Genomic DNA, 7,034 nt, shown 5'->3' with positions numbered 1-7,034 from the left:
AATTTAAGTGGGAGAGAAAAAGTAAAGAAGAATTTTGAAGGATAGCGACGATAATTGTGTCAGCGTGATTTTATTAAATCGAGCTAACGTGGGTAAGTAAATATTTAAATTTTATGGTGACATCGCGTTGAAATGTGATCTCGATATTTTGATTATACACGTATAAGAAAAGAAAGATAGAAGGAAATTAGAATTTTTAAACGTGTCGAAATGATCAAATTTTAAGATACGAAAATTGGAAGATTGAGTACCAAATAAAATGAAGTTGAGGAATTACATGTAAATTTCATTATTTGGAAAGAATAAAATAATAAGGAAATAAAACGAATGGGGTGAATGTGGCTTAGATGGGAATGATGTGGTTTGGATGGGAATGAAGAAAAGTCAAAGTCATTTGAAATAATAATAAATTTGGAACCAAGTGGAGTGGGTAGCCGACCAAGTGTGATGGAGTAAAGAAATGAAAAGAAAATAAAAAGAAGAAAATAAGAAGAAATGTAAGGTGGGGGCCGACTGAACAAAAGAATAAAGAAAGTAAAGAAAAGTTAAGTCGGTTAAGTGAAGAAGAAAAAGAAAAGAGAGAAGTAGGTTGTGAGGGGGAGCAAAAGAAAAGCAAAGAACAAAGGAAAAAAAAAAAGGAAAGAAAAACCATGGGAGAAGAAAAGAAAAGGAACGAAAATTTTGCTCTTTTCTTGGCACGATTTTGCTGCACTTTGAGGGAGGAAAAGAGAGCTTTTTGCTGCAATTTTTGGAGGAAGAAAAAGCTAAAAATTTTGAGGTAAGAAAGCTGTTTTTTTTTTTAGGTTAATTGTAGAAATTTTTGAGGTTTTTATGGCTGATTTTGGTGCTGAAAATTCAAGGTTTTTGTTACTGAAATTGTGTGAATTTGTTGCTGGAAATTTTTGGAGGTTTTTGCTACCATTGAAGGACAACTTTGGCTACTGAAAATTTAAGCTGTTTGCTGTCAATTTGTGCAAAAAAATTAAAGCTGTTTGCTGGTAGTTTGTGTAGGAAAATTGGACAGCTTTGTGTTACGAAAATTACGAAGTTTTGTTGCTAGAAATTTGAACTGAAAATCTGCTAATTTTAGAGCAGAAAATGGCAGCAAAAAGGGTGAGAAAATGAGGCTTTTGGTGACCGATTTTGAGAGGAAAGAAAGAGAGGAAACCACGGTGGTGAAGAAAGGAAGCCACGGTGGTGAGGGGAGTGACCGGTTGAAAAAAAAAAAAGAAAGAAAGAAGAAACGTGGAAGAGAGAAAAAGAAAGAAAAGAAATAGAAAATAAATGGGCATGACCCAATAGAAAATAAGTGGGCATGGCCCAATAGGAAATAAAAATAAATGGGCTTAGCCCAAATAGAAAAAATGGAGAAGCCCATGGAGAGGGCCCAAAGGTCATAAAGAAATGAAAAAGGCCCAATGGTAAGTTAATGTTATATTTTAAGATTTATGGGTAGTTTAATATTGTGCATATTTTGGATGAAAAATATACAAGTTGCTGAAGGAATTTTTAATTAAGTTGCTACCCATACAAATGTGTGATTAAGTATACTAAGTTTAAATTGTTGCTAGGAAAGTTTGTCGTGGAGGCGTGCCGAACGAAATATGTGACCGACAAATAGGAATAATTATATATGCGTACGAATCAATAGTGAAGTAATATCTCACTATTATGAGGTGAGTAAGGGGTGTAAATTTTAAAAATTCCTATATATATACATGTACGTATATTTTACGTGAAGTGCAAAATTTATAGAAAACATGCGTTGATAGAATTTTAAGGAATTGTGGGTGTAAGTTATTTTTAGAAATCATTTGAAATATATATATATATATATATTAGACGTAAAATGTTTTAAACCGGGAAACAAGCTTTTCGAAAAGATTTACATCAAAGGAAATTGTGCCTTATTGTTTGTGTGGTGTGCATTTATGAAATTTATTACATATTCATCATGCTATTTTGATACAAAATATCATGCAAATATTTACAATGAACATTTTACGAAAATAGAGATTTAATGTGATGTGGGGACCGATATTTTGAGAAAGATTTAAAATATCCCCTTGAAGATCAAATTTGAATTCTTTTAAAAGGTGATTTCATTTTAACCAAGAAATTCAAGAGTAATTGGAGACTGCTAATTATTGTGTTATACATTGTATTTTGAATCAAATGGCTTATGATAATGTGGGCATGATTGGCTGGATTGGTAAATATGTTGAAAATGTATAAACTGTTGTTTGCCTTGATAGGCTGAGTTGTAAAATAATTGCCATGTCATGCTATTGCAAATTTTATTGTATGGTGGGTTTAGCTTGCTGCAGTGGGCGGGTTCCGTGGACCAGCCTATTAGAGGGGCACAATAACCCTGTTATATTCTTACCTCCGTTGGAGAAGTGTGTAGTGTCACGACCCGAAACTCCCATTGAGCCAGTGACAACCGCCGCGACGTCTCGATAGGCACTCATTACCCCGAATGCCGATCGAAACCCCGCAAGGCTTAGCATCAGCTTCTGCATCTCTCCAGTGAGCTACAGTTATTAAATTTCACATTTAAAAAAAATCATAAGTCATTTCCAAATAAAAAAAAATAAAATATTACTTTCTGGCTCATAGGGGCATTTTCGTCATTTTTCTTCGAAAATACCAAAACTCACCAAAAACATGGTGTAAAAGCTAAATATATTCATACATACTTTAAATCAAATAACTGAAGAATAAAATTACTTTTACAGTGACACGTTGGCCCCCAACTAACTAAGAAGATGTAGGGCTACGAACCCTTACTTTCTATGATGCAACTCCGAGATTAATTCTCGTCTTAATCAACTATCAACAAATTGTCCTGAGCTTCAAAAATGGATAGGAAGAGGAGTGAGATTATGATTACATAATCCCAGTGAGTAGACAGACATCATCAAAATAATCTAAAGCCGAGTAATAGGAGATAATTAAAATAATTCATCCCAACCCAAATAAATAATTGGATTTCATCCAATTACTCAACATGGCTTATGTACTTTTCAAAAACTTAGCCCTTGCCAAAAATTCATTCTCGGGGATACCCCGCGAAGGCATCTTACCGAGATCGCCAAGGCTGTTTATTGTCACACATACAAACACATTTCACCTCTGACAACACAACCGTTCCTTGGTGTTGGCTGAGTCTCAGTTTCACGTGGTGGCCAGCGTGAAGTGTACTCAAATCTTACCTCAGGAGTTATCCTACGTGCCTCTCCAATCGAGGTAAGCTCAACAATTGGGAACCGTGCCCCTCTAATTAGGCTGGCCCACGGAACCCCCGTCACTGCAATGACTGTGAGGTGCATTCAAATCTTACCTCAGGAGATACTTCATCCAACATCTCCCCCCGGAGGTAAATATATAATTGGGTTACCGTGCCACTCTCATAGGTAGTCCACGAAAACCCCCACCACTGCAGTGCCCACTTTATAATCCACCAACCAATAAAATCACAATAGTATGACATGGCTCACTTAACACATTCAAGGCAAATCAAAGCAGTTCACATATTCTTAAAATCATAAAAATAACCAGTCATACCCACATTTATCATAAGCCATTTAATGTAAAATCATAGATAAACAACACAATCATAGTATAGGTCTCCAATTACTCTATTTTTGAAATCATTATTAAATTTTCAAAAATTTTATAAAATTATTTTATAAAATCCCATTTTCTCATAAAACACAATAATTTTGCAATTAAACCATTTTTCCATAAAATCACACAATTAAATAAATTTACTCTAGATAATTAAGACGATAGTAAGTTTACTCACTGTTCTAGGAGTCGATATACTTCTATTTTCAGTCCGCGGGTACAGTCCTTTACCTGTATCTAATGGCTCACCACCTAGCCATAATCCATGGCACATATTTCAATTAAATTGTGTCTAACAGTCATAAGCTATTTTAGGCTCGATATATATGCATGATATGAAATGAAAAATGCACAGGTAGCCATCTAGACCCGATATTGACCTAAGTCGATTTTTCATCCAATAAATTGGCCAATGCGTCCAAGTTCACTCCAACTTGCTCCATTTCTTTTCCAATCCCTCAATTCATCAAGCACAACTAATTAACACACAATTAGGCAAAATTTATCTTCACTTTTCTTCTTGGAACTTTTGACCAACAATGGTACACTAACTCTGTGATTTTTTTCCTACTTAATTTTCTCTCCATAATTCATTAATTCCTACACCAAAAACTATTATTTCTTAATCAAATCACCTAGAATAACATCCCATTCTTCCTCTTTATTCACTTAGAGAATTCGGCTATTGATGGGCACCAAACCTTTGGTGGTTTTCTTCACTTGTTTTCATGCTACACATCATTAATCACCTAAAAACACTAACATACCTAAAAATCAAACCAATCCAAGATCATTCTCTCTCCATACCCATTCTGACCAGCCATGAATTCATCATGAAAACATGTAATTTAACCATGGAAATTAAGGGAAAATGCATGGGTAAGGTAAATCACTAGCAAAATCAAAGAAATTTTACCTTTGCTTGATCAAATCCTTGAATTCCAACACTTTCTCTTTGATTTTTCCCACCTAGGGTTTGTTCTTCCTTGGTTTCTCTTCTCTTCTGGTTTGGCTGATCACTATGGGAGAAATGGGCTGATTTTTTTGCCTTTTTATAAAGAAATAATAAAATAATAAAAAACATGACACATGGCATTTCCTTATTGGTTCAAATTTTAAATATTTAACTTTTAATTCTTTAATTCTCCACCACACATTTCTCATGTTTATCCATTTCCATGATGAATAAAATTCCTTGGTCTTGACAAGTGTCGAGGGTGAAAATTTACCGATTTGCCCCCGAGGTGGCAAAATTACCATTTCACCCTTATACTCCAAATTATACCGAAATTAAAATTTTTCACTTCTAAACTTCAAATCATACTCCAATACTTAAATCATACTCCAATAAGTCAAATGGACCAAAAAAATCTTTTCTAAAAATTTTCATTTTGTCCCCAAGTGGCAAATGATCATTTTGCCCCTAGATAGTGAAAATTTCGGTTTGACTCCAAATTGATCCTCGAACTCTGAATTACCATTTTGAGTCATCCATGAACTGTGAAACTCTTAATTTCACCTTAAAATTCCTATTTGAACTAGTTCGAGGCTTAATCGACTCAATGGTACCATTAGGGGTAATATCGTCTTTTAACAATTTCTCGAACTTTCTAAATCTGCAAACATTCTATTGAGCATGTAAATGATGCCGTAATTATTTTATGGAACAGGGTTTGACATGTAGAGCAACTCTCGAGGTACAACTTTAAAGTTCACTTCACGCTGAACCACCATGTGAGGGTGAACTCAATCAACGCCAAGAAACGGCTATATTTTCAAAATAAAATATGATTTATGCGTACATGACTTTTTAACAGCCTTGGCAAACTCGGTTGGGATAGCCCCAGGCCAAGGTATCCCTGACAACCAAGTATGAGAATGATTTTGGCACAAGTCTGGTTTCTAAGAAAGTCATAAGCCATGTTGTTTGTTTTTGACAAAAATGTAATGGTTTTATATGAGTTGAAATAAGTTTTAATATTATGAATTATATTTCTCTGCATGGTGAAATGGAATTAAACTGTTTTTTGTAGCTCCCCTATATGTTTATCTGTGAAATGAATTTGTAATTCCTCTCATATGGGGCTAGTTATGATTTGTGCATGATTTTAAATATTATTTAGTTTCGTGGGAGCTTGCTAAATTTTATTGATTTGATTCGAAAATGATTATTAATATATTTTGATGCGAAAAATTTTATTACCTCGATTATTTATACTTTATAAGAAATTCTCGATTTTTATATAAGGCACAAACCCTCGTTTGAAACAAATTACTTTTATAATCTTGCATTTTTATATTCAACGGATTTGCCGTTTGCTTGTTTTCCCATCTACGCCTTACTCGCTGAGTCGATAATTATCACTGAGTCTATGAGACTTACACCCCTTTATTTTCCCTTTTGCAGATAGGGATCAGCCTAGCGTGTAGTCAGTGACGCGTTTAGTCCACCATGAATAGGTAGAGGCATCTCCTAACATTTTATTCCAAGTCACTCCACTGTTAGAGGTCAAGTCGTAACATTTTATTTATTAAGTTGTAAACGAATTCTAAATTTTTATATAAGCATTAATTTGGAGATTATAGATTTAATGCATATACTTACGAACAAAAGGAAAAAGTTTATATTGATTTTTATATTTATGGTTCAATTTAATATATGAAAGTATCAATATTATATGGTGATTGAATGTAGTGGATTAACGAGCAAATTTTAGACAGGCTTGTTCGAGACTTGGTCGGTCTTTTTCGGAAGTCTTGGATGCCGACAGTGATCGGGGAGAAGTCTTTGCAGACTAAATTAGTGATTTCTCAAATTAGGATTTTTGATATGAAAATGAACTCAAATCACTCAAATTAAAAATAATTCAAATGCATTAAACTATATAAAGAAAAATATAAAAACTACATAAAATTAACTTGAAAACACAAGGACCTAGCTATTTTTGATAATCAAAATGTGGCAAAATAACTCTATATCAAGAGTTATCACTTACCAAGGAGACAACATTCACAAGTTCCATATGATTCATAGTCAAATGGATCTAGATAGCCTTGTTTATATAACTTGGATATCCTTGTCTCATTGATATGACCAAGTCTACAATGCCAGATGTAAGTTTGATTTGGATTTTCTTTTCTAGCTTTCTTGACATCTATATTGAGCATTGGGCTATTAAGATACATAACATAAAGTCCTCCATAACATATTACGAACCTATAAAAGATATCATTTAGAATGATAGTGTGACGATTGCCCTTCATACTAAATTCGAAATCATCATTCTTAGCTAGGTATAAAACTGAAATGATGTTTCTAGTTAATGCTGGCACACAATAACACTCTTTTAGCTCTACTACTTAACTTGATGGTAAAATGAGATCACAAGTCCCAATGACAATTG

The 7,034-nt window shown here is 33.8% G+C and overlaps 1 long non-coding RNA gene across 1 annotated transcript; it reads left to right on the top strand.

The window, feature by feature from the left end:
* Positions 1 to 1,000: 1,000 nt before the first annotated feature.
* Positions 1,001 to 6,142, top strand: LOC108660492 (uncharacterized). Its single transcript, XR_016024161.1, has 3 exons — positions 1,001 to 1,421; positions 1,572 to 1,676; positions 6,038 to 6,142. It is a non-coding gene; the product is annotated as an uncharacterized LOC108660492 (long non-coding RNA).
* Positions 6,143 to 7,034: the final 892 nt, after the last annotated feature.

This window comes from Theobroma cacao, chromosome 1, assembly GCF_053813885.1.
Source record: "Theobroma cacao isolate CCN51 chromosome 1, ASM5381388v1, whole genome shotgun sequence".
Lineage (NCBI taxonomy): Eukaryota > Viridiplantae > Streptophyta > Magnoliopsida > Malvales > Malvaceae > Theobroma > Theobroma cacao.
Note: the sequence above shows the minus strand (reverse complement) of the source record. Positions and strands in the feature narration are given on the sequence as shown.